We start from the raw sequence: 24,550 nt of genomic DNA, 5'->3' as shown, positions 1-24,550 counted from the left end.
CCTCTACCTAGCTAGGGTTCTTAGGGTTAAATTTCAGAGTTCATCTAATTAGTTAGGGTTCATCAAATTAGATGCTAATTATGGCAGTAATTGTTAAATAGAATTAGTTTTAGAGTTCATCGAATTAGTTAGGGTTAAATTCTAGAGTTCATCAAATTAGTTAGGGTTAAATTTTGGAGTTCATCCAATTAGTTAGGGTTCATTAAATTTTAGAGTTCATCAAATTAGTTAGGTTTCATTAAATTTTAGAGTTCATCGGTTAGGGTTAAATTTTAGAGTTCATCTAACTAGTTTTTTTACTGTTTTTAGTAAGTGTTTAATAGAATTAGTAAGAAAATTAATATAACTAGTTGAACTAGTTTATTTTTAGTAAAAACTAGTTTATTTTTATTCATAGCAATTATGTATCATTAATTTCATTCTCTTCCAAGCTTGTCCAACATGTTCATGGTCAAGTTGTTTAAAGTTCATAATATCGTTTCTAAGAGAGATGATCTTAGCGGGAGGAAAATACTTAGAGATAAAAGCATCTTTGCATTTGTTCCATGAATCAATACTATTCTTAGGCAAAGATGAAAACCAAGTTTTAGCACGATCTCTAAGCGAAAAAGGAAATAGCTTCAATTTAACGACATCATTATTGACATCTTTTTCCTTTTGCATATCACATAAATCAACGAAGCTATTCAGATGAGTAGCGGCATCTTCGCTAGGAAGGCCGGCAAATTGATATTTCATAATAAGATTCAACAAAGCAGTATTTATTTCACAAGATTCAGCATCGGTAAGAGGAGCAATCGGAGTGCTAAGGAAATCATTATTATTGGTATTGGTGAAATCACAAAGTTTGGTAATATCTTGAGCCATTGCGACAAACAAGCAATCTAACACACGAGCAAACAAAAAGCAAGCGGACAAAATAGGCAAACATAGAGGGAGGATAGAGAGAGAGAGGGCGAATAAAACGGCAAGGGTGAATTGGGGGGAAAGGAAAACGAGAGGCAAATGGCAAATAATGTAATGCGAGAGATAGGGATTGTGATGGGTACTTGGTATATTGACTTTTTGCGTAGGCTCCCCGACAACGGCGCCAGAAATCCTTCTTGCTACGTCTTGAGCTTGCGTTGGTTTTCCCCGAAGAGGAAGGGATGATGCAGCAGAGTAGCGTAAGTATTTCCCTCAGTTTTTGAGAACCAAGGTATCAATCCAGTAGGAGCCCATGCTCAAGTCCCTCGTACCTGCACAAAGCGATAGCTACTCGCAACCAACACGATTAGGGATTGTCAAGCCCTTCACAGTCACTTACGAGAGTGAGATCTGATAGATATAATATTTTTGGTATTTTTGATATAAAGATGCAAAGTAAAAAGTAAAAGCAAAGTAAATAGCAAAAAAATATAAAAGTGATGGAGATTGATATGATGAGAATAGACCCGGGGGCCATAGGTTTCACTAGTGGCTTCTCTCAAGAGCATAAGTATTCTACGGTGGGTGAACAAATTACTGTTGAGCAATTGATAGAATTGTGCATAATTATGGGAATATCTAGGCATGATCATGTATATAGGCATCACGTCCGTGACAAGTAGATCGAAACGATTCTGCATCTACTACTATTACTCCACTCATCGACCGCTATCCAGCATGCATCTAGAGTATTAAGTTAAAAACAGAGTAACACTTTAAGCAAGATGACATGATGTAGAGAGATAAATTCATGCAATATAAGATAAACCCCATCTTGTTATCCTCGATGGCAACGATACAATACGTGCCTTGCTGCCCCTTCTGTCACTGGGTAAGGACACTGCAAGATCGAACCCAAAGCTAAGCACTTCTCCCATGGCAAGAACTACCAATCTAGTTGGCCAAACCAAACGGATAATTCGAAGAGACTTGCAAAGATAACCAATCATGCATAAAAGAATACAGAGAAGACAAATATTATTCATAGATAGACTTGATCATAAACCCACAATTCATCGAGCTCAACAAACACACCGCAAAAATAAGATTACATCGAATAGATCTCCACAAGAGAGGGGGAGAACTTTGTATTGAGATTCAAAGAGAGAGAAGAAGCCATCTAGCTACTAACTATGGACCCGAAGGTATGAGGTAAACTACTCACACTTCATCGGAGGGGCTAGGATGATGTAGAAGCCCTCCGTGATGACAACCCTCTTCCGGCAGAGCTCCGGAATAGGCCCCAAGATGGGATCTCGTCGATACAGAAAGTTGCGGCGGTGAAATTAGGTTTTTGGCTCCTATTCTGATCGTTTGGGGGTACGTGTGTATATATAGGAGGAAGGAGTATGTCGGTGGAGCACCGAGGGGCCCACGAGGCAGGGGGCGCGCCCTAGGGGGGGTGCCCCCCACCCTCGTGACCACCTCTTTGATCCCTTGCAGTAGGGTCCAAGTCTCCTGGATCACGTTCGGTGAGAAGATCACATTTCCAAAGATTTTATTCCGTTTGGACTCCGTTTGATATTCTGTTCATCCGAAACACTGAAATAGGCAAAAAAACAGTAATTCTAGGCTGGGCCTCTGGTTAATAGGTTAGTCCCAAAAATAATATAAAAGTGGAAAATAAAGCCCAATATAGTCCAAAACAGTAGATAATATAGCATGGAGCAATCAAAAATTATAGATACGTTGGAGACGTATCAGGCATCCCCAAGCTTAATTCCTGCCCGTCCTCGAATAGGTAAATGATAAAAAGAGAATTTTTGATGCGGAGTGCTACTTGGCATAATTTCAATGCAAATCTTCTTAATTGTGGTATGAATATTCAGATTAGAAAGATTCAAGACAAAAGTTTATATTGACATAGAAAATAATAATACTTCAAGCATACTAACAAAGTAATTATGTCTTCTCAAAATAACATGGCCAAAGAAAGTTATCCCTACAAAATCATATAGTCTAGCTATGCTCCATCTTCCCCACACAAAGTATTTAAATCATGCACAACCCCAATGACAAGCCAAGCAATTGTTTCATACTCTAACTTTTTCAAAACTTTTTCAATCTTCACGCAATACATGAGCGTGAGCCATGGATATAGCACTATAGGTGGAATAGAATGGTGGTTGTGGAGAAGACAAAAAGGGAGAAGATAGTCTCACATCAACTAGTCGTGTCAATGGGCTATGGAGATGTCCATCAATAGATATCAATGTGAGTGAGTAGGGATTGCCATGCAACGGATGCACTAGAGCTATAAATGTATGAAAGCTCAACAAAAGAAACTAGTGGGTGTGCATCCAACTTGCTTGCTCACGAAGACCTAGGGCAATTTGAGGAAGCCCATCATTGGAATATACAAGCCAAGTTCTATAACGTAAAATTCCCACTAGTATATGAAAGTGACAACATATGAGACTCTCTATATGAAGAACATGGTGCTACTTTGAAGCATAATATATGAGACTTGCTATATCATGGTGCTACTTTGAAGCACAAGTGTGGAAAAAAGGATAGTAGCATTGCCCCTTATTTATTTATTTATTTATTTTTGGGCCTTCTTTTTTGGCCTTTTTTTGGACAATGCTCTATTGAATGATGATCATCACACTTCTATTTATTTACAACTCAATGATTACAACTCGATACTAAAACAAAGTATGACTCTATATGAATGCCTCCGGCGGTGTACCGGGATATGCAATGAATCATGAGTGACAAGTATGAAAGAATTATGAACAGTGGCTTTGCCAACTACATGATCATGCTAAGCAATATGAAAATGATGGATGTGTCATGATGAACTAGATGGTGGAAAGTTGCATGGCAATATATCTCAGAATGGCTATGGAAATGCCATAATGGGTAGGTATGGTGGCTGTTTTGAGGAAGGTATATGGTAGGTGTATGATATCAGTGAAAGTTGCACGGTATTAGAGAGGCTAGCAAGGGTGGAAGGGTGGGAGTGCGTATAATCCATGGACTCAACATTAGTCATAAAGAACTCATATACTTATTGCAAAAATTTAGAAGTTATCAAAGCAAAGTATTACGCGCATGCTCCTAGGGGGATAGATTGGTAGGAAAAGACCATCGCTCGTCCCCGACCGCCACTCATAAGGAAGACAATCAATAAATAAATCATGCTCCGACTTCATTACATAACGGTTCACCATACGTGCATGCTACGGGAATCTCAAGCTTCAACACAAGTATTCTTTAAATTCACAACTACTCAACTAGCATGACTTTAATATTATCACCTCCATATCTCAAAACAATTATCGTGCTTCAATCTTTTCTTAGTATTCAACACACTCAAAAGAAAGTTTCACAAATCTAGAATACCAAGCATATTATTATTAAGAAAATTACCATGCTATTAAGAGACTCTCAAATTAATTTAAGTGAAGCATGAGAGATCAATAGTTTCTTTAAAACAAATTCACCACCGTGCTCTAAAAGATCTAAGTGAAGCACACAGAGCAAAATTATCTAGCTCAAAGGATATAAGTGAAGCACATAGAGCAAAATTATCTAGCTCAAAGGATATAAGTGAAGCACATAGAGCAAAATTATCTAGCTCAAAAGATATAAGTGAAGCACATAGAGCAAAATTATCTAGCTCAAAAGATATAAGTGAAGCACATAGAGTATTCTATCAAATTTTAATTCATGTATGGCTCTCTCAAAAGGTGTGTACAGCATGGATGATTGTGGTATACTAGCAAACAAAGACACAAATAATACAAGACGCTCCAAGCAAAACACATATCATGTTGGTGAATAAAAATATAGCTCCAAGTAAATTACCGATGGAAGTGGACGAAAAGAGGGGATGCCTTCCGGGGCATCCCCAAGCTTTAACTTTTTGGTGTCCTTGGATTATCTTGGGGGTGCCATGGGCATCCCCAAGCTTAGGCTCTTGCCACTCCCTGTTCCATGATCCATCAAAAGAATTCACCCAAAACTTGAAAACTTCACAACACAAAACTCAAAATAGAAAATTCGTGAGCTCCGTTAGCGAAAGAAAACAAAAGACCACTTCAAGGTACTGTAATGAACTCATTATTTATTTATATTGGTGTTAAACCTACTGTATTCCAACTTCTCTATGGATTATAAACTATTTTACTAGCCATAGATTCATCAAAATAAGCAAACAACACACGAAAAACAGAATCTGTCAAAAACAGAACAGTCTGTAGTAATATGTAGCTAGCGCAAGATCTGGAACCCCAAAAATTCTAAAATAAATTGCTTGACGTGAGGAATTTATCTTTTAATCATCTGCAAAAAGAATTAACTAAATATCACTCTTCAAATAAAAATGGCAGCAGTTCTCGTGAGCGCTAAAGTTTCTGCTTTTTTACAGAAAGTTCAACAAGACTTTCCCCAAGTCTTCCCAACGGTTCTACTTGGCACAAACACTAATTAAACACAAAAAACACAACCTAAACAGAGGCTAGATAATTTATTTATTACTAAACAGGAGAAAATAGCAAGGAATAAAAATAAAATTGGGTTGCCTCCCAACAAGCACTATCGTTTAACGCCCCTTGCTAGGCATAACAAGCAAGGATAGATCTAGGTATTGCCATCTTTGGTAGGCAATCCATAAGTGGCTCTCATGATAGTTTCGTATGGTAATTTTATTTTCTTTCTTGGAAAGTGTTCCATGCCCTTTTTAATGTAAATTGAAATCTAATATTCCCTTCCTTCATATCAATAATTGCACCAACCATTCTAAGGAAAGGTCTACCAAGAATAATAGGGCAAGAAGGATTGCAATCTATATCAAGAACAATGAAATCTACGGGCACATAATTCCTATGTGCAACAATAAGAACATTATGAATTCTTCCCATAGGTTTCTTAATAGTGGAATCCGCAAGATGCAAGTTTAGAGAGCAATCATCAAAATTACGGAAATCTAGTAAATCACACAAAGTCTTGGGAATAGTAGAGACACTAGCACCCAAATCACATAAAGCATAAAACTCATGATCTTTAATTTTAATTTTAATAGTTGGTTCCCACTCATCATAAAGTTTCTCGGGGATAGAAACTTTCAACTCCAGTTTTTCTTCATAAGATTGCATCAAGGCATCAACAATATGTTCGGTGCAGGCTTTATTTCGACTATAAGCATGTGGAGAATTTAGCATGGATTGCAACAAGGAAATACAATCAATCAAAGAGCAACTTTCATAATTAAATTCCTTTAAATCCAATATAGTGGGTTTAGCAGCATCTAGATTTTTATTTCTTTCAATCCCAGTTTCATCAATTTCATCATTAAGATCTAAATACTCTGAATTTTTAGAACGCCTTCTAGGTAAAGGAAGATCATATTTAGTTTCATCAAGATTCATATTGCAAAATAAAGATTTAATGGGAGACACATCAATAACTTTTAGATATTCATCATTACTTTCACAGGAATTGGAAGAACACGCTTTAATAAAGGCATCTTTGGAAGCACGCATCCTAGCGGTTCTTTCTTTACACTCATCAATTGAAATTCTCATGGCTTTAAGAGACTCATTGATATCATGCTTAGGTGGAATAGATCTAAGTTTCAAAGCATCAACATCAAGAGCAATTCTATCAACGTTCCTAGCCAAATCATCAATCTTAAGCAATTTTTCTTCAATCATAGCGTTAAAATTCTTTTGCGAAGAAATAAATTCTTTAATATTAGATTCAAAATCAGAGGGCATCTTATTATAGTTTCCATAAGAGTTGTTGTAGGAATTCCCATAATTATTAGAAGGATTACTAGGATATGGCCTAGGATTAAAATTCTCTCTATAAGCTGAAAGGGCATTTCCCTACTTTATGTTTTGGATGATGATGACAACCTTTTGTGGTCTAATTGTGTGCTATATGTTTCAGGTTCTCGATGCTTAGGCTTACATCGGATTGCTATTGCCTCTGAAGGAAAAGATCGAAGACGTGTCCTCTACGCTTTTATTTTCTTTGGTCGTAGAGTACCCGTACTATCAAGAGGGAATCCTCATTAGGAAGCTCTGGGGGAATCAGTTCACGTACACTCTTGTCACCCTCTCTTTGCCTTCCTCAGGTGTGTATGTGAGAGAGAAGTTTTCCTTGCCTCTTCCCCTCTTTCCTGCTCACTGTTTCTGCCCAGCGGTTGTACCGCTCTCTGGAGCAGTTGTACCGCTGGGTCTTGTCGCTCACCAACTTTTGCTCGAGCAGTTGTACCGCTGCCTCCGGGCGGTGGTACCGCCACCATGCTCTGCAACAGCTGGGGCGGTGGTTCCGTCCATATACCTCTCAAGTACCGCTCTCGCCTCTGGTTTGATGCGGTTCTTGGGCGGTAGTGGCCCAGTTGGTCCGGTCGTTCCACGATGACCAGTACCACCGGTGTTCCGAGCGGTTCTTCCGCTCAGAACTTAGCAGCCCAAGAGCTGAAGGCCATGCGGTTGTTCTAGCCAGGCACCGCCCAAGTACCAGTCAAGCTCCTGTTTTGATGCGGTGGTTGTGCGGTAGCCACGCGGTTAGTCCGGTTATTTTTCTTAGCCGGTACTACCGCCCGCCTGTCCGGTTGTACTGCTTGGTAGGTTTCTGCTGTTACACCGCGAGTCCCGGTTGTACCGGGACAAGGACCGGTTGTACCGCTGCAGTGCAAAAACGCAGTAACGGTTGGAAATGTGGGGTGACTATTTAAGGGAGCTTCTCCCACCTACCACTCCCACCTTTGACCTCTCTCCCTCCACCATTAATGCCCCTCAAGCTCTCTTGCCCGATCTCTCTCTCTAGCCACTCAAACTTGTTGATTTGCTAGGGATTGAAGGAGGAGACCTAGATCTACACTTCCACCAAAGGATATTTGCTTCCCCCATACTTTCTTGTGTGGATTTTGTTACTCTTGGGTGTTTGAGCACCCTAGACGGTTGAGGTCACCTCGGAGCCATATTCCATTGTGGTGAAGCTTCGTGGTTCTTGTTGGGAGCCTCCAATTAAGTTGTGGAGAGAGCCCCAACCTTGTTTGTAAAGGTTCGGTCGCCGCCTTCAAGGGCACCAATAGTGGAATCACGACATCTCGCATTGTGTGAGGGCGTGAGGAGAATACGGTGGCCCTAGTGGCTTCTTGGGGAGCATTGTGCCTCCACACCGCTCCAACGGAGACGTACTTCCCCTCAAAGGGAAGGAACTTCGGGAACACATCCTCGTCTCCACCGTCTGCACTCTTGGTTATCTCGTGCCTCTATTTAAGCAAGCTTACTTGTTTCATATCTCTTGCTTGCTTGTGTTCCTATCCTTGTTGCATCATATAGTTTGCTCACCTAGTTGCATATCTAGACAACCTACTTTGATGCAAAGTTTAAATTGTTAAAGAAAAGCTAAAAATTGTTAGTTGCCTATTCACCCCCCTCTAGTCAACCATATCGATCCTTTCAATTGGTATCAGAGCCTCGTCTCTTTATTAAGGACTTTACCGTCCGAAGAGTATGGTTGATACTGTAGACGGAGCGGAGGAACACTCCGGTGTGAATCCTATCTCGTCTACGGGCGATGGGGGAACTTCGGTCTCTCGTGAGGAGTTCAATGTAGCCTTGGAGACATTGAAAACCTCCATGACGACCGAAGTTGAAAGCATGTTTACTAAATTTCTTGGGGGGCTCAAACTATCCACCGCACCGTTGAAAGTGGGGGATCCCGCCAACAAGGTGTCGGATGCTATCCCCGACAAGGGGGAAGCTAGTAGTGAAAAGGCTCCTTCTTCTAGTGGCAAGAATGGCACCGGCATCTTTGCCCATGTGGAACCACCACTTGTTTATGGTGGACCGGTTCCTTCTACTCATTTGAATCATGCCGGTCCTCCTCCTAAGATTGTGAAAAATGAGGATTTTGATTCTTGGGTTTACCGCTGTAAACGTCATTTAAATCATGTGAACACTAACCTTTGGAGAATCATTGAAGAAGGTTTCTACCCACATGATCCAAGCAACTTCACTCCTCGAGAAGCCGCGGACAATCAATTCAATGAGAATGCTCTCTTCATCATTCAAGATGCAATTCCACCCGGAGACCTACCTCATCTTCGTCCCTTCGCCTTGGCCAAAGATGCATGGCATTGTGTCGTGTCTCTCTACCGAGGAAGCGCAAGCATTCAACGCTCCAACTATGAACTGGTACAAGATGAGGCCGATGAGTTTGCAATGAAGGAAGATGAAGAACCTCGTGAGCTTTATCGGAGAGTCACCAAACTCGCGGTCTCACTATGAGATCACGGGAGCAAGGACACAGATGACAATTGGATCAAGCGCAAATTCCTCAAGGCAATGATGCCCTACCACAAGGCCATGTCCTCCTCATTCGCCAAAGACCGACTTCCACACTTTGACCTCAAGTGAAGTGTTGGATGAGTTTGTGGCCATGAACATTTTGGACAAGACCTCCGACAATGCGGTGCTCCGTTCTCAACGGGCAAAGAAGCCTAACCTTGCATTGAAGGCCAAGCTCACCGTGGAAGAAGAAGAGGAAGAAGAGGAGAGCAACCCCGAAGATACAAAGTATGCATATCATGAACACATGGCACTTGCTTCAAGGCAATTTTGGAGCAAGAAAAACTCGAGGCCCAACTTTAGCAAAAACAACTCGAGTGGCACAAGGGGCAAGCAACGTGTAAGGAATTGCTACAATTGCGGCAACGTGAGTCATTTCGTTGCGTAATGCCCGTATGAGAATAGGGAAGACAATGGTGGCAAACTCATCCGAAAGGACAAGGACAAGTCGTTCCCCAACAAGAACAACTTCACCAAGAAGACTCCTCCCAAGGCCTTGGTTGTGCAAGAAGAGTACAATGAGGATGATGACGATGATGAAGATGATGAGTCGGTTGCCATGGCCTCCGTTGCCATTGCAACAACGTCACGAGTGTCTCTCTTCGACTCACCCAACGAGAGCATCAACGCCAAGTGCCTCATGGTTAAAGCCACCAACAAGGTAACCTCCAACATCAAAACTACCATCATTAATCATCCTTCCCCATCGGATAGCATTAATGAAGTTGAGGGAGCTAATGTGGAGGCTAACGAGTTTGAGGCCTTTATGGGCAAACTCTAAGGAAAATCCAAGAAGCACTTTGTTGCTCTCTTGGAACAACTTGGTGAGGCCAATGACATGATCGAGGCTCACGAAGACACCATCTCGAAGATGGAAGGGCATAGTCGTGACTATGCCGATGAGATTTCGGATCTTTCCAATGCTCTTGAGGAAGAGCGTGGTCTTCGATTGGCTCTTGAGGAGTCACAAAACGTTGATCATGCTAAGTTAGAGAAAGATTATGATCATGCCCTCGTTGTGTCTCCTGTGCTAAATTCCGAGAAGGCCAAACTCGGGGTTGATCTTGCTAGACTCAAAGAGGAGTTTGATATACTTGACAAGGCCCACAAGGCCTTGAAGGGTATTCACGCTAGTCTCAAGGAGTCTCATGATTAACTCCAAGTGAAGCTAACTAAGGAGAAAGCAACTTTTCCTCATATGGTTTTAATTGATAATGCAAATGCTACTAACCCGTGTTGTGAGCATATGCATCTTGTTGAGGAAAATGCTAAGTTGAAGGCGCAACTTGAGAGAGGTCTTGCGACTTGCATACAAGGCAAGAAGAACCTCAACGATCTCTTGATCAACCAAAAGGGAGGTGTGGCGAAGGAAGGGGTTGGGTACGTCCCCGACTCCAAGAATAAGAAGAAGAATGACAAGACCAAACGACCTCCTCCCCTCATGCAAACCTTTGTGAGGGCAGGAGAGAGTGTCCCTGAGGAGAAGAAGAAGAACAAACTCAAGAAGGGCAATGTCACCTCTCCCAACAAAGCCGGCGATTTTAATCCTTCTTATGTGTTGTGCCGTGCTAGTGATGGGCATGTTTATGCCAAATTTGTTGGTTCTCTTCATGAGTACATTGAATGGTCTATTTGGGTTCCTAAGACCCTTGTTACTAACATCAAAGGACCCACTACAAAATGGGTACCTAAAACCAAGCATTGATCTCTTGTAGGTGTTTGCTTCCGGTGATGGATCATGGTTGCTTGATAGCGGAGCTACAAATCATATGACCGGAAGCAAGGACTTGGTGGTGGACGTGCACAAGGCTCCATCTATGCCCACCAATATCGAGTGGGGTGACGCCTCATCTTCTAAGGTATTGGGACTTGGCAAGGTTGTCATCTCTCATGATCTCACGATCGAGAAGGTCATGCTTGTTGAGTCCCTTGCATACAATTTACTTTCCGTTCGTCAACTTGCAATCATGGGCTTTGCCACTTTCTTTGATATCGATTCCGTGGCCCTCTTGTGGAGCAAGACTCTTAAAGTAGCCTTTGTTGGGCATGTCGAGAACGGTCTATATGTGATTAACTTCTCGGAGCGACCCACTAAGACCGTGACATGCCTAATGGCTAAAGTTGATGTGGGATGGCTTTGGCATCGCCGTTTAGCCCATGTCAATATGAGATCTTTGCAAAGTCTCCTAAAGGGGGACCATGTCCGTGGACTAACAAATGTCAGTTTTGCTAAAGATCGTGCTTGCAGTGCCTGTATCGAAGGAAAGCTACATGAGAAGGCTCACCCTCCCACGACTATCATTTATTCAAAGATGCCTTTGGAGCTCCTTCACATGGATCTCTTTGGGCCTCCATCCTTCGATAGTCTTGGAGGTAGGAAGTATTGCTTGGTGATTATGGATGACTACTCAAGGTACACGTGGGTGTATTTCTTCAAGAGGAAGAGCGAGACCCAACAAACCATCATTGACTTTGCAAATGAAGCACAACGTCAACACAATGCAAAGATCTTGACAATAAGAAGTGACAACAGCACCGAGTTTAAGAACTACACCTTGGATGAATTTCTTAGTGATGAGGGAATCAAGCATCAATATTCCGCACCATACACCCCTCAACAAAACGGTGTTGCAGAGAGGAAGAACCGGACGTTGATGGATGCGGCAAGGACCATGATGGTTGAGTTCAAGTCTCCGTACAACTTTTGGGCCGAAGCCATCAACACCGCGTGTCATGCATCCAATCGGCTCTACCTCCGCAAGGGCTTGAACAAGACTCCATATGAGATACTCACCGGTAACAAGCCCAACCTCAAGTACTTCCGGGTATTCGGGTGTAAGTGTTTCATTCTCAAGAAAGGTGTTCGGTTGTCTAAATTTGAGGCTAGAGCTTATGAGGGCATATTTGTTGGTTATGCTACAAACTCTCATGCTTACCGTGTCCTCAATAAATCCACGGGACTTATTGAGGAGACGTGTAACATGGAGTTTGATGAGAATAACGGCTCCCAAGTGGAGCAAAGTGGCACTTGTGATGTAGGTGATGAAATTCCTCCTCAAGCCATAAGAAGAATGGGTGTTGGTTTCATCCTACCCATTGAGGAACCCCTTGTGGCCGAAGGAGAAGGACAATGCTCCACTCAAGTGGAGCCATCACCAGCCCATAACCCACACGCTTCCGAAGAACAAAGTGAAGGCCCTCAACCTCATGAACAAGACCAAGGGCTAGATCATACTCAAGATGGTGTGGACACACCAAGTGATGACCAAGGTCAAGTTCTCTCCCCCGAGCAAGTTCAAGATCAAGAACAAGTTCATGACGGTGCCCAAGATGATCAAGTAACCACTCCTCAACTCACCACCGAGGAGGAATTAGAGCGTCATGCCGCCAAGGTTGCTTCCAAGCTCTCCACCAAGGATCATCTCATGACGAATGTGCTTGGAAGCTTAAGAAAGGGGGTAAGAACTCGTAGACAATTAGCAAATTATTGTGAGCATCACGCGTTTGTCTCTTGTGTGGAACCCCTCAAGGTCTATGAGGCGCTAGAAGATCCGGATTGGCTCAATTCCATGCACGAAGAACTCAACAACTTTGAGCGCAACAAAGTGTGGAGATTGGTGCCAAGGCCAACGGGGAACCACAATGTCATTGGAACCAAGTGGATATTCAAGAACAAGCAAGATTCCCATGGGATTATCATTCGCAACAAGGCTCGTTTGGTAGCGCAAGGCTACTCCCAAGTCGAGGGTATCGAGTACGGTGAAACCTTTGCTCCCGTTGCTCGTCTTGAATCCATTCGCATGTTGATTGCATATGCTTCTCATCATAACTTTAAGTTACATCAAATGGATGTGAAGAGTGCGTTTCTTAATGGTCCCATTAATGAATTGGTGTACGTCAAGCAACCCCCCGGGTTTGAGGATCCCTACTTTCCCGATCATATGTATCAACTCGATAAGGCACTCTATGGCCTTAAACAAGCCCCACGTGCGTGGTATGACCACCTTACCGAGTTTTTACAAGACCGTGGGTTTGGAGTTGGGATAATCGACCCCACTCTTTTTACTAAGAAGGTCAAAGGGGAGTTGTTTGTGTGCCAATTATATGTTGATGATATTATCTTTGGTTCTCCTAACAAAGCGTTCAATGAGGAATTTGCCGCTCTCATGACCTCAAAGTTCGAGATGTCCTCCATGGGGGAGTTGAAGTTCTTTCTAGGGTTCGAAGTGAAGCAAAGAAGAGAAGGAACCTTCATCAATCAATCCAAGTACACTCAAGACATGCTCAAGAGATTCAAGCTAAGTGACGTCAAGCCGACTTCCACTCCAATGCCCACCAAGTGCCAACTTGACTTAGATCCCAATGGTAAAGTGGTGGATCAAAAGGTATATCGTTCCATGATTGGATCCTTGCTTTACCTTTGTGCATCTAGACCGGACATCATGTTGAGTGTGGGAATTTGTGCACGGTTTCAAGCCGCACCTAAGGAAAGTCACTATGTGGCGGTCAAACGAATCTTTCGATATTTTGCTCATACCCCAAACTTTGGCTTATGGTACCCAAGAGGATCAAACTTCAAGCTTGTAGGGTACTCGGATTCCGATTGGGCGGGAGACAAAGTGGATAGGAAGTCCACTTCCGGAGGGTGCCAATTCCTTGGTTGCTCTTTGGTAAGTTGGTCTTCCAAAAAGCAAAGTTGTGTGTCTCTCTCGTCCACCGAAGCGGAGTATGTTGCGGCCGGTAGTTGTTGTGCACAACTCTTATGGATGAGGCAAACTTTAAAGGATTATGGTGTCACTTGTGACAAAGTGCCTCTTTGGTGTGACAATGAAAGTGCCATCAAGATCTCTCTCAACCCGGTGCAACACTTCAAGACGAAGCATATTGAGATCCGGTATCACTTCATCCGGGATCACATTAGGCGAGGAGAGATCGAGCTCAACTACGTCAACACTCATGATAACCTTGCAGATATCTTCACGAAGCCCTTGGATGAAGCAAGATTTCGCGAGTTAAGGCATGAGCTAAATATCATTGATTCGAGCAATGTTGCTTGAACCCTTGCACACCCTACCACGCTCAATTTGTTGTCTAGTTTAGGTGTAGGCATGGACATAGGGGGAGTGTTGTTCTCTCAATGAACTCTCCCTCCCCCCATTATGCATAAATTGATCGTGTCTTTCACATTAGGCATATTTGATGGTACTTGTGCTTCAAAGACGAGTTTTGGTCATGGACCCAAGGATAATTCTTCGCGGTGCCATACCAATTGAATCAAACATAGGTGGCCTCGGCCGCCATCCTCTCTTCGGGTTGTTGGAGTTAGCCTTGTTGTTCTTGTGTTGTTTTCTCTCTTTCTGTCTTTGCTCTTTGTGTTAGGCTCCCCTAGGGTGTTGTTTGTGCCCCTTCTTCCTCCCTTCAGATTGCACTCATTTGATCTTGGCTTGGGTTTAGGTGGTCGGGCGGTACAACCGGTAGCACGAGCGGTTCTACCACTGGTACCGGGTCGTGCCGTCCCAAGGGTCTCCGTTCGGTGCTTGGGCGGTTCCACCGCACAAACCCATGGTCACCCATGCCCGGTACTACCGGTTGATGCCGTGCGGTACTACCGCTGCCTCCCAGGCACCGGAAGTACCGCCTCCATCCACCGGTCTGTACCAGACGAGCGGTACAACCGCTCCCCCAAGCGGTTCTACCGGGGCGTGTGTACGGGCCTATATATACTCGACGGGGCTGAAGGGTTGTCTTTTTCCCTTTGTCCTCGTTCCTCTTCTTCTTTCCCTAGCCGTCGGCCATCTCTACCCCTGCCCCAGAGTGCGTCTCGCGCTTCGGATCCTTGGCTCTCCATGGATTCTCTCCATGGAGGCCTCCCGATCTCTCCCATGGATGGTGGTAATGCCTCATGTTCTTTTCCTCTAGATTTTTTAGGGTTCTTCCTTGTCTAGGGCTTTACTTATCTTTCCGCGTTTAGTGTTTGATCTATGGCTTAGAAGAGTTCTTTGTTAGCCTCCTGTCTTGTTTGCAACACTTAGAATTCGGAATATTACTTGTGTGATTCGTATGCCTCGGTTAGATCTCTCTTCCCTGGTAGTGTCACTGTCAGCGGTTCTACCGTCCTTACGGGCGGTACAACCGCTGGAGCGGTACTACCGGCGGAAGATCCGGTACAACCGGAGTATATCAACCACTAAGCACTGTTTCATCTTCTCTGTTGTTGCAACTTGTTCCTTTTCTGCTAGTGGGTGCAATCCTCTCATCCTTGTTGGGTTTTTGTGTGTTCTTTTCGTGTGTGTGCTCAGGTGGCTCCAGTTCTCGCTCTGCTCCTCGCAAGACCAAGAAGAGGGCACGGAGGACCTTGCGCCCGGTTGTGTCTGATGATGAAGAAGAAGTTGTGATTCCCACCAAGCCCACTCACCGTGAAAAGTCTGCAGCTGCTAAGCAACGTGTGGTTATGCCGTTGCATCGTTGGAAAGCCAAGGATTGGGAAGCCTTCCGCTCAAAGAATCCGTATGAGGTTCCCATTGCTCCCCGTTGGACCACTGTTCAGTTCCGGAATGAGATGCAAGCGCGGATTGTTCATGAACTCTTCGAGCACAACAAGAACAAATATACCAAGCAGTGGACAATTGATCTTGACCATTGGAGAAACAACTTGGAGTATTTTGGTGAGGCGCTAGCTCTCTGCGAGGAGTTTGATCTTGTCAAGCTCATGTCAGTCAACTGTGACTTTCATGTTCAACTCGTCCATCAGTTCTATGCCACGGTTCATTTTGGGGAAGATGATGCGCGCACTCTCACATTCATGTGTCGCGATGAATTGTTTCACATTCCTTGGAGGGCTTTCTGCAATGCTCTTGGGTACGAGGATACCAGTCTGGAAGGAAGGGGTGGCATTCGCCCTCATGATTTTCCTGAGTCCATGCCTAAGGAGAAGCTGGCCCCTCTGTACATTCGGGGCCGTGGGATTATTGGAGAATCCAAGGATTTGGAGAAGGTCTATGACATCATGCACCGGGTGTTCCGCAATGTGCTCTTGCCCAAGGTGGGCAATCAAGATGAGATTCATGGCTATCTGGTTGATTTGATGGTTGCTATGAAGACCATGGTGGGGACAGGGGCAACGTTTGATGTGTCAAATTGGCTGTGGCATGAGATGTACAACATGGTCATCTACCGTAAAGTCCCAATCTACACTCCGTTTGTCATGTGCTTTCTGAACTCTGTGTGGGCTGTTCGCCGTCCTGGAGAGCTCCTCACTTCTCCAGACAACCTCACTGTTCATGAGGTCAAGGTCCTTAAGAAGAAGAAGCATGCTGAGCCTCGCTTCCCTGAACATGCTCCCGAGGATGTCTATGCTACTTCTGACGATGAGGACTTTGAGCTGGAGCCAGGGGCCAAGCCTTCGTGGGTGGCCAAACTTACTGCCAAGGTGAAGAAGACCTTTTGTCTCCAGGCTGACATCCAGAAGAAGATGTATGAGGCACATGTCAATGAGAAGCTTGCACGGCGTCGCCAGATTGCAATGATGAAGCACCTCAACATGCAGGTTCAGAGTGGCTCTGAGAAGAGCATCACCCCAGAGGCGCGTTGGATCTCTACCCATAGCACCTGGACTGATGATGAAGCCCCTTCCCAGCCATCATCCTCGCGTGCAGCAGCTGACCATGCCATGGAGGACTCTGATCATGACAACGATGACGACTCTGCTGATGAGGATCCAGATGCGACCGAGGAGTCAGAGGAGGACGCCTGAGCTTTGGGACGCTAGCTTCGCTCTTTTCCTTTTTGGTGTCTTGATGCCAAAGGGGGAGAGGGTTCTATAGGTCTCGGGATTTGCATGGGTTGGGTTTCTCGTTCCCTCAAGTTTCTCTTTAGCGTTGAACCTTGTTCATAGTGGTTTCTTGCTGTGTGTGAGACTTATGCTCTCCTCTTATTGCTATCCATTCGTCGGTTATTTTTATTGTTATTATTGCTATCTATCCGTTATGTTGTCTCTCATATTATGTGCTCAGAGTGGTGAGTCTATAAAATCTAGGGGGAGTCTAGTCCTGAAAGTGTGCCCATGCTTTGACCCATGCTTTGACAGTGGGGCACACATTCAGGGGGAGTTCCATCTAGATTTCATTGACTTATCTCTTGCAAATCGTGTTGTTGTCATCATCCACCAAAAAGGGGGAGATTGAAAGGGCATTTCCCTACTTTATGTTTTGGATGATGATGACAACCCTTTGGGGTCTAATAGTGTGCTATATGTTTCAGGTTCTCGATGCTTAGGCTTACATCGGATTGCTATTGCCTCTCGAAGGAAAAGATCGAAGACGTGTCCTCTACGCTTTTATTTTCTTTGGTCGTAGAGTACCCGTACTATCAAGAGGGAATCCTCATTAGGAAGCTCTGGGGGAATCAGTTCACGTACACTCTTGTCACCCTCTCTTTGCCTTCCTCAGGTGTGTGTGTGAGAGAGAAGTTTTCCTTGCCTCTTCCCCTCTTTCCTGCTCACTGTTTCTGCCCAGCGGTTGTACCGCTCTCTGGAGCGGTTGTACTGCTGGGTCTTGTCGCTCACCAGCTTTTGCTCGACCGGTTGTACCGCTGCCTCCGGGCGGTGGTACCGCCACCATGCTCTGCAACAGCTGGGGCGGTGGTTCCGTCCATATACCTCTCAAGTACCGCTCTCGCCTCTGGTTTGATGCGGTTCTTGGGCGGTAGTGGACCGGTTGGTCCGGTCGTTCCACGATGACCGGTACCACCGGTGTTCCGAGCAGTTCTTCCGCTCAGAACTTAGCCGCCCAAGAGCTCAAGGCCATGCGGTTGTTCCGGCCAGGCACCGCCCAAGTACCGGTCAAGCTCCTGTTTTGATGCGGTGGTTGTGCGGTAGCCAGGCAGTTAGTCCGGTTATTTTTCTTAGCCGGTACTACCGCCCGCCTGTCCAGTTGTACCGCTTGGTAGGGTTCTGCTGTTACACCGTGAGTCCCGGTTGTACCGGGACAAGGACCGGTTGTATCGCTGCAGTGCAAAAACACAGTAACGGTTGGAAATGTGGGGTGACTATTTAAGGGAGCTTCTCCCACCTACCACTCCCACCTTTGACCTCTCTCCCTCCACCATTAATGCCCCTCAAGCTCTCTTACCCGATCTCTCTCTCTAGCCACTCAAACTTGTTGATTTGATAGGGATTGAAGGAGGAGACCTAGATCTACACTTCCACCAAAGGATATTTGCTTCCCCCATACTTTCTTGTGTGGATTTTGTTACTCTTGGGTGTTTGAGCACCCTAGACGGTTGAGGTCACCTCGGAGCCATATTCCATTGTGGTGAAGCTTCATGGTTCTTGTTGGGAGCCTCCAATTAAGTTGTGGAGAGAGCCCCAACCTTGTTTGTAAAGGTTCGGTCGCCGCCTTCAAGGGCACCAATAGTGGAATCACGACATCTCGCATTTGTGTGAGGGCGTGAGGAGAATACGGTGGCCCTAGTGGCTTCTTGGGGAGCATTGTGCCTCCACACTGCTCCAACGGAGACGTACTTCCCCTCAAAGGGAAGGAACTTCGGCAACACATCCTCGTCTCCACCGTCTCCACTCTTGGTTATCTCGTGCCTCTATTTAAGCAAGCTTACTTGTTTCATATCTCTTGCTTGCTTGTGTTCCTATCCTCGTTGCATCGTATAGTTTGCTCACCTAGTTGCATATCTAGACAACCTACTTTGATGCAAAGTTTAAATTGTTAAAGAAAAGCTAAAAATTGTTAGTTGCCTATTCACCCCCCCTCTAGTCAACCATATCGATCCTTTCATAAGCATTGTTACCAAAATTATTCCTACCAACAAAATTCACATCCATAGATTCATTGTTATTCTCAATCAAAGTAGACAAAGGCATATCATTAGGATCAGAAGAAACACTCTTAGTAGCAAATAATTTCATAAGTTAATCCATCTTTCCACTCAACACATTAATTTCTTCTATTGCATGCACTTTTTTATTAGAAGTTCTTTTAGTATGCAATTGAGAATAATTAACCATAATATTATCTAGGAGTTTAGTAGCATCTCCTAAAGTGATTTCCATAAAAGTGCCTCCCGCGACCAAATCTAAAAGATTTCTAGAAGCAAAATTCAATCCGGCATAAATTTTTTGTATAATCATCCACAAATTCAAACCATGAGTAGGGCAATTACGTATCATTAATTTCATTCTCTCCCAAGCTTGTGCAACATGTTCATGATCAAGTTGTTTAAAGTTCATAATATCGTTTCTAAGAGAGATGATCTTAGCGGGAGGAAAATACTTAGAGATAAAAGCATCTTTGCATTTGTTCCATGAATCAATACTATTCTTAGGCAAAGACGAAAACCAAGCTTTAGCACGATCTCTAAGCGAAAAAGGAAATAGCTTCAATTTAACGACATCATTATTGACATATTTTTCCTTTTGCATATCACATAAATCAACGAAGCTATTCAGATGAGTAGCGACATCTTCGCTAGGAAGGCCGGCAAATTGATATTTCATAACAAGATTCAACAAAGCAGTATTAATTTCACAAGATTCAGCATCGGTAAGAGGAGCAATCGGAGTGCTAAGGAAATCATTATTATTGGTATTGGTGAAATCACACAATTTGGTAGTATCTTGAGCCATTGCGACAAACAAGCAATCTAACACACGAGCAAACAAAAAGCAAGCGGACAAAAGAGGCAAACAAAGAGGGAGGATAGAGAGAGAGGGCGAATAAAACGGCAAGGGTGAATTGGGGGGAGAGGAAAAAGAGAGGCAAATGGCAAATAATGTAATGCGAGAGATAGGGATTGTGATGGGTACTTGGTATATTGACTTTTTGCGTAGGCTCCCCGACAACGGCGCCAGAAATCCTTCTTGCTACGTCTTGAGCTTGCGTTGGTTTTCCCCGAAGAGGAAGGGATGATGCAACAGAGTAGCGTAAGTATTTCCCTCAGTTTTTGATAGATATAATATTTTTGGTATTTTTGATATAAAGATGCAAAGTAAAAAGTAAAAGCAAAATAAATAGCAAAACAATATAAAAGTGATGGAGATTGATATGATGAGAATAGACCCGGGGGCCATAGGTTTCACTAGTGGCTTCTCTCAAGAGCATAAGTATTCTACGGTGGGTGAACAAATTACTATTGAGCAATTGATAGAATTGTGCATAATTATGGGAATATCTAGGCATGATCATGTATATAGGCATCACGTCCGTGACAAGTAGATCGAAACGATTATGCATCTACTACTATTACTCCACTCATCGACCGCTATCCAGCATGCATCTAGAGTATTAAGTTAAAACAGAGTAACACTTAAAGCAAGATGACATGATGTAGAGAGATAAATTCATGCAATATGAGATAAACCCCATCTTGTTATCCTCGATGGCAACGATACAATACGTGCCTTGCTGCCCCTTCTGTCATTGGGTAAGGACACCGCAAGATCGAACCCAAAGCTAAGCACTTCTCCCATGGCAAGAACTACCAATCTAGTTGGCCAAACCAAACGGATAATTCGAAGAGACTTGCAAAGATAATCAATCATGCATAAAAGAATTCAGAGAAGATTCAAATATTATTCATAGATAGACTTGATCATAAACCCACAATTCATCGATCTCAACAAACACACCGCAAAAAGAAGAATACATCGAATAGATCTCCACAAGAGAGGGGGAGAACTTTGTATTGAGATTCAAAGAGAGAGAAGAAGCTATCTAGCTACTAACTATGGACCCGAAGGTCTGAGGTAAACTACTCACACTTCATCGGAGGGGCTAGGATGATGTAGAAGCCCTCCGTGATGACGACCCTCTTCCGGCGGAGCTCCGGAACAGGCCCCAAGATGGGATCTCGTGGATATAGAAAGTTGCGGCGGTGGAATTAGGTTTTTGGCTCCTGTTCTGATCGTTTGGGGGTACGTGTCTATATATAGGAGTAAGGAGTACGTCGGTGGAGCACCGAGGGGCCCACGAGGCAGGGGGCGCGCCCTAGGGGGGGCCCACCCTTGTGACAACCTCTTTGATCCCTTGTAGTAGGGTCCAAGTCTCCCAGATCACGTTCGGTGAGAAAATCACGTTTCCGAAGATTTTATTCTGTTTGGACCCCGTTTGATATTCTGTTTATCCGAAACACTGAAATAGGCAAAAAACAACAATTCTGGGCTGGGCCTCCGGTTAATAGGTTTGTCCCAAAATAATATAAAAGTGGAAAATAAAGCCCAATATAGTCCAAAACAGTAGATAATATAGCATGGAGCAATCAAAAATTATAGATACGTTGGAGACGTATCATTGATTCATTTCCGTTCCGGCAAATTTCAGGCGCTCGATATGTCCTATTTTAGCAAAGGTCATGCCGGATTTTTTCGTGAATTTTGGCATGACTTGTGCCATAATATGTAGGAAATATCGAGTGTCCCAGATTTTTGTGTTGAGTATCCTGGTAGTTGTCTTCGATCGATTTTCAATTAATGTTTCAACTATGAACACAGGAAATGTCTGACGACGAAAAGGATTTCATTATTTGCAAGTACTGCGAAGACGAGCGCGGCCTGTGCGATAGAATCTTCCTAGATGATGATAGGCGCTTCAGCATCAGGCTGGACGAGAACTTCAAAGTGGATACCGTAAGTCACAACGGCAAGTCTTTTTTCGTAATTAAGCATGACATCTCCTTCATTTGCTTCAACTTATAATTTAATTTTTTTACTATTCTACTAGCGTATCCCCTGCCATGCAAGAGTTTTTGTCTTGGATAAGATAGGTTTCAGTCGTACTATGGAGGTAAAGAAAGTTTACTTGAAGACCGAGCATGGTTATAGTTTCCACGCAAAATTATACAACAAAGACGACTACACCTATTTTGGATGCAAAACTTGGCGAGCACTATGCAAGACTTATGCATTTGAGCCTGATATGGTTATGACCTTTGATATTCGCCCGGAAGATGATATTGAAGGTAATACCAACATCTTGGTCGATGTGCAGATGCCTCCAGTTATACCTTTATGTGAGTTTCTTAACCATATTTATGTCTTTGATATTGTTTAGTCAAAAATAGTTGACAACTAATTTCTACTGTCAGCTTATTTCCGTTCAAGCAAACATGACCAGTGCTTGGTAGACAGGACCTACTATTGTCCCGGGCTGAACTAAACTGCGAGGAGCTAAGTCATTATGTTTCATGGCTTCAGGATCTTGATACTGTCAAGACAAATTTTCTTCCCGCACTTAGAAATGTTAGTACTGAAAACGTGTTTCCAATAGTGTTTGTACTGAACTACGGTCACATCTATTTAGGAAAGATGGTAAGATTTTTACTATTTGTCCTCAGTTCATCTTTTGCATACATTACTTTTTAAGCTAAACTTCATTGCTAAGTATGTTACTATACGATGTTCTTCAACAGGGACTCCCGATGAATGTTGTGCCTGATTGGATCGAGACTAAAGGTACCATGAATATTGTTAGCTTACGGCCAAGATATCCTACAATGCACTTTAGTGCATTCAGGATTTCTAATAGCGAGGAATGCTTAATAATGAAAGACTGGAGCAAAATTGTGAATGATCGCAGAGAAGTACTAGGGGGGCAGCAATCAAAAGCGCAGCCCACGATTAGGAGACATGTTGATATGCATGCTCCAACTTGATGAAGGAGGAGTGCTATACATGTTTTATGTTATTTTACCTGAGAGAGAGCAGCAGGAGTGATTAGCTAGCTTAAAATGAGTTTGAAGATGATGATGTGCTACACTATGACTATGATGATTAAATAGCTAGTGTTTGTGGTAATGACTATGATGATTATTATTAGCTAATGTTGGTGGTGATTAGATAGCTATCGCAGCTAGTGTTGGTGGTGATTAGCTAGCTAGAATGAGTTTGAAGATGATGATGTGCTACACTATGACTATGGTGATTAAATAAATACTATTGGTGGTAATGACTATGATGATGATTAAATTGCTTGTGCTGGCGGATTAGATTCAAGTGGAGGCAACATGTGATGCACATCGAAAGTACTACTAGTCCAAACTAGATCAAGTTTGGATTAGTAGTATACTTTTGACATGCACCACATATTGCCTCCACCTGAACCTAATCCACCTTCATTTGACACACTGTTATGGACATAATGATATAAACCTCATAATTGGTATTGTACCAAATTTGTATAACATCGTATAAATACACTAAAAATGAAAAAAAAGTACTAGTAGTGATGGATAAGAAACATGCTACAACTAGCTAGATTAGCAGCAGCTCGGGACAGAACAAGCGCTGCCGCTATGTGTCTTAGCAGTAGCGCTCGTCGCACGCGCTACTGCTAAGTAATAGTTGTAGCGCCTTATTGGTAGCGCGGCTACACGCGTTACTAGTGGGATTTAAACCCGCGCTACTACTAGGGTTTTGCCTAGTAGTGCTGTGCCATGCATAGCCACGCCCGCCCCCCATAGACGAGGAGCCACGATGTTGTCCGTCCCCATAAGCATTGTATCCATCATCACCCCAATTTCCTCGGGGTGGACCATTATCGCCGTGAGTAGCCGGCGCCCGCGCTGCATCCGCACCACCCTCGCCCGCGACAGGTAGTGCTGGCAGAATCTGCGCTATCACGGCATGCTTTTGAGGCGTCCTAACGACATAATGTGGCGGAGGCGCGGCATGCGGCGGCTGGATCGGCATTGAAGCCTGCTTGCGAGGTGCAACCACAGCTGCCCCGGGCGTCGGTGGTCTCGGCGGATTAGCACCGCGGCCCAAAGCAGTAGAAGAAGCAGCCGGCGCTGGTGGCCTGAGGCCGTGGCCGCCACGCCCAGCGGCTAGTACCGCCCCTACAACCGGCGCAGGTCGCGGCCCTAGCGGGGCACCGCGCCCAGCACCCATCGCAGGCACGGCCCCGACCTGCCGGCAACGCAGGCCGCTGCCCTTGAGGAACCCCGGCACCACGACCAGCCGGCGCCGCCCCGGCAACTACCGAGACCTTCAGACCGGTCGCTGCAGCGTCACCCCGACCCGCCATCAGGGGAGGGATTCGAGTGGCCCGCCCCGGACCGCAGCTGGCAAAACCCAACGCCCCCCCTCCCCCTCCCGCGGCGACGAGCCCTAGGGCACAACGACGGCAGCAGCACGTGGCACAACGAGGAACGATCTGTCGATCGCATGCACAGGCCTTCGGCACTAGCAGACGTAGGGTCCGGGTTAGCTTGGGCCTCATACCCAGCTAACCCTGGCCCACACTACATTGCCTGGTGATGGGCCTCAT

General features: G+C 44.3%; 1 long non-coding RNA gene across 1 annotated transcript in view; it reads left to right on the top strand.

Moving 5' to 3' along the window:
- Positions 1-22,066, top strand: part of LOC123059616 (uncharacterized) — a 24,723-nt gene extending 2,657 nt beyond the window's left edge. The window contains exons 2-3 of the long non-coding RNA XR_006427506.1: positions 21,778-21,912; positions 22,007-22,066. This is a non-coding gene — a long non-coding RNA (uncharacterized lncRNA). The remainder of the gene's footprint in view (positions 1-21,777; positions 21,913-22,006) is intronic.
- The last annotated feature ends 2,484 nt before the right edge of the window (positions 22,067-24,550 follow it).

This window comes from Triticum aestivum, chromosome 3A, assembly GCF_018294505.1.
Source record: "Triticum aestivum cultivar Chinese Spring chromosome 3A, IWGSC CS RefSeq v2.1, whole genome shotgun sequence".
Lineage (NCBI taxonomy): Eukaryota > Viridiplantae > Streptophyta > Magnoliopsida > Poales > Poaceae > Triticum > Triticum aestivum.
Note: the sequence above shows the minus strand (reverse complement) of the source record. Positions and strands in the feature narration are given on the sequence as shown.